We start from the raw sequence: 4,097 nt of genomic DNA, 5'->3' as shown, positions 1-4,097 counted from the left end.
TTATTTTCTTAAGTAGATTTTTCTAAATGGGCATGAATACAAATTGAATATGAGTTTTCAACTACGTTGACATCTTTACCATTTTGTCTTCGAGGTTTGGTTTGAAATCTAAGAATTTAGCAACTTTGGTAGTTATTTTAGTAACAAACCTAGAAAAATAGTCACATGTCTCAAGTAAAAATTTATAAAAATAAGAAAAATAAATTCAAATAAATAACTTAATCGGACGGATAATAATTGGTAAAAAACGGAGTATACCATATCCGCATCCTATTAGTTTTCGAACAGATTTGAATACTACTAAACGGATGTGGATGCGACTTCTGGAGCGGATTTCGAGTTATCCATTTGCACCCCTACTTGATAAGCACTAGAACATTCTAGGCGAAGCATACTACATTTTGTGAAAATACATACTGCATGACTAATGTGAAAGTCCCCTTCTTGCAAGTGTGCACTATCCGTTGTCTAGCTAGTTATATATCATTCAATTTGATAGTGACATATGCATCTAATAAGTTAATTAATATTAGAATAAAATTAATTTAACAAGCATAAAAGTTGGCATCATACTTAAAACATTAACCAAAAGAAAAGTGTCATGGCACTACCTACACATTTAAAATGTATATATTTTTTTTCTCATAAAGATTGAAGGTGATGAACCACAATTACCCTATTTATCACGTGATGTTTATTATATTGAGAAAAAAAAAATGGACTAGCATTCATCCTGACTATATATAAACGATTACACTTAGTGATGGTTTGCATCAATTAACCAAATCAACATGGCTCTTCATCTTCAAAACATCCTTTGCACCCCTTCTTACCACTTCAGAGCTGCTGGTTTTATTCATCATAAAATTAGTCTCCCACAAAGATCTGTCCCTTCTTGTAATCAACGATGCTTGATTTCATCAAACGTCAAATGCCCTGATATTATTCAAAAACAACTGAAAGGAGATCAGCAAACTACCAGCGTAGCATCTGGGATTTCAATTTTTTGCAATCCTTAACAAGCGATTACATGGTAATTAGCCCCATATCTTTTCTGTTTATTTGTCTTGTTTTGTCTTGAATTGTTAATTTATTACAATGGAAAACTTATCCCCTACTTCATTCTCTCCATTTAACAACAATTTTTCTGAATGCAGGATGGGACCTATAAGAGCAAAGCTAAGAAATTGGAAGAGCAAGTCAGGCACAAGCTTGGTGATGAACGCATGGAGCCACTAAGTTTGCTGGAGCTGATTGATGACATTGAGAGACTTGGTATAGGGTACCTCTTTGAAGAGGACATCAAGAAAGTCTTGGACACAATAGTTCAGATTGAAGATATGCCAACACGAACAAGGGAGAGTCTCCATGCTACAGCTCTCCAATTTCGTCTCCTCAGACAACATGGGTATGAGGTGAACCAAGGTAGTTAAAAGATCTCATAGAGATTCAAAATAGAACCATCTCTCTCTTTCTCTCTAACATGAATCAACTTAATTGTGGATTAATACTAGGTATGTTCGATCATTTGAAAGACAAGGCAGGCAATTTCAAGGCTGGATATATAGCAGATGATCAGGGAATATTAAGTTTGTATGAAGCTTCCCACCTTGCCATTGAAGGTGAAAGCATGCTGGTGGAGGCCAAAAACTTTGCAGTGGCAGCTCTTACAGAGATTACAAAGAGCAAAAATATAGAACCAAACCTAGCAAAGCTAGTGAGTCATGCCTTGGAGCTTCCCCTTTATTGGCGGATTACAAAGTTAGAGGCTAGGTGGTATATGGATGTCTATGAGAAAAAAGGACTCATTTCCTGCTTTATTCCAACTGGCTAAGTTGGATTTCAACATTGTTCAAGCAGTGCATCAGCAAAATTTAGCTGAAATATCGAGGTATATATGTGCCATTACATATTGTCTTGACACTAATCAATTTGAAGCAGCAAGCTAACACATTAAATCAATTTTCCTAATGTGCTCTTTTAGGTGGTCAAAGAACTTGGGCCTTGCAGAAGAGTTGAGTTTTGCAAGAGATAGTTTGGTGCCATGCTTTTTATGGACAGTGGGAATGAATCCTGAGCCTCAATTCAGTAAATATAGGATAGATTTGTGCAAGATCAACTGGTTGATAACTGTGATTGATGATGTTTATGATATCTATGGTACCTTGGAAGAGCTTGAACTCTTTACTGATGCGGTGGAGAGGTTTGTTAGTTTAGTGATTCATCATCCTATGTATTCTTTCTTATTATTTTTTTACCTCCCTGTAAACCAACTAGCTTGTGACCTCATTAATTGAATGGTTTCATTTTTCAGATGGGACACTAAGGCAATAGAACAACTTCCAGAATATATGAAGATCTGCTTTTTGGCTCTCTTCAATACTGTTAATGATATAGCCTATTTTCACCTCAAGGAACATGGAGTTGACAGCATTCCTTTCCTAAAGAAAGTGGTATATATTTTTATATGTCATCCATGCACTTTTTTTCTCTCTTATAATTATCCCACTATGCTTAACTTATTTCTTCAATCTTTCCAACAATCATAACTAGCTATGGCCTCTTAATGATTCAATTTATTTTGATATTCTCAGTGGACCGATCTCTGTAAAGCATACTTAAGGGAGGCAAAGTGGTATCACAGTGGTCATAAAACAACACTGGAGGAGTATTTAGACAATGCAGTGATTTCCATAGCAGGCAATGTCATGATCGGTCATTCATTTTTCTTATTGCCGCACAGTACTATTAGAGATCAAGAGGCATTAGATCACTTATCACAAGATGACTTGATCAGTCTCATACGCTACTCATCTATGGTAGTTAGACTTGCTGATGATCGTGCTACTTCAGTGGTACGTATGTCAGTAATTAAAGTGCGTGTGTACGTTTTATTATTTGCCACATGATAGTATTTGGGTGGGGCCACATGGAGGGGATAGTAAAAACGTAATGAAGATTCTTTAGATGTTCTAATTATTATAACTATAAATGGCATGAGCTTGACAAATGATTTTTTTTAATTTTTTATTAATCATATATATGTAGGCTGAATTAGAGAGAGGTGATACGCTGAAATCAATTCAGTCATACATGTATGAGACTGGTGTATCTGAAGATGTGGCTCGTGAGCATATAGGAAATCTGATCGATGAGGCATGGCGAAAGATGAATGGAGATATTTTCAACAAAAATGATCCTCTTTATCCGCACCAAAATTTTATCAAAGCCGCTGCAAATTATGCTCGAATGTCGCAATGCATTTATCAATTTGGGGATGGACATGGTATTTATGATGATGTGAGCAAAGATAGAGCCAATTCATTGTTGTTTGAACCTATTCCATTGTTGATGGATGCTTAAAGGGACTTCACTTCAAGTTCCCATTTCTCTCTTTGTTCCTTTTCCCAAGCTATGAAAATAAGTACATAGATAATATTTATATATGTTTTAAGCGTTTTAGAGATAGAGTCATTTATGAAGTTGTGACAAAATGATGACATATTGTAGCTGGATATGTACTTTTTAAATGATTCTTATTACTTTCTTTACTTTATTATATATTTTTGTTGACAAGGACGGGGAGGTCAGGGGATGAGAAATATCAGAGTAAAAATGAATGTGTGCAAGTCCAAATAAACAATCATCTAATGCATAAAACCTTATTGTGTTTTCGTAAAAAAGTTGATACATTTATCGTGAGATAAGATTTGTGGCCCTGCGTATTAAATGGCAAACTACATCATTATCTCTTTTTCGGCCTTACAACTAGTAGACTCATTTTGCAATGGAAGCAAAAGTGCAAATACTAAAAACAAAATTTGATGCTATTATTATTATTTTTTGTATTTAAATAAGAAAAATCAACTAGGAAATCAAAGCAAGATAATTGAGGGTAACTCGTGATGAAGGATAGAAAAGCTTCAACAAATTTGGATGAAAGAGAAAATTTTTGTGATAGTTGAAATTTGCAGCCACTAGGAGGAGGGGAGGACCATCGATATACTCAAAGGGGTTGTAGGTAGGTTTCTTAAGATAGGGAGGAGGGGTTTCATGAATTTTCTTGGAAAACCTTTTAGAGCCAATTCAGGCTGGAA

The 4,097-nt window shown here is 35.1% G+C and overlaps 1 pseudogene across 1 annotated transcript; it reads left to right on the top strand.

Moving 5' to 3' along the window:
• The first annotated feature begins 791 nt into the window (after positions 1-791).
• LOC149024417 (alpha-thujene synthase TPS3, chloroplastic-like) lies at positions 792-3,370 on the top strand (annotated as a pseudogene). The gene is made up of 7 exons (XR_016171641.1): positions 792-1,033; positions 1,158-1,425; positions 1,515-1,891; positions 1,985-2,203; positions 2,315-2,453; positions 2,595-2,855; positions 3,049-3,370. The product of XR_016171641.1 is annotated as an alpha-thujene synthase TPS3, chloroplastic-like (transcript).
• The last annotated feature ends 727 nt before the right edge of the window (positions 3,371-4,097 follow it).

Source organism: Hakea prostrata, chromosome 2, assembly GCF_041222555.1.
Source record: "Hakea prostrata isolate BN-2017 chromosome 2, UWA_Hpros_2, whole genome shotgun sequence".
In the NCBI taxonomy this organism is placed as follows: domain Eukaryota; kingdom Viridiplantae; phylum Streptophyta; class Magnoliopsida; order Proteales; family Proteaceae; genus Hakea; species Hakea prostrata.
This window is presented reverse-complemented; position numbering and strand designations above follow the sequence as displayed.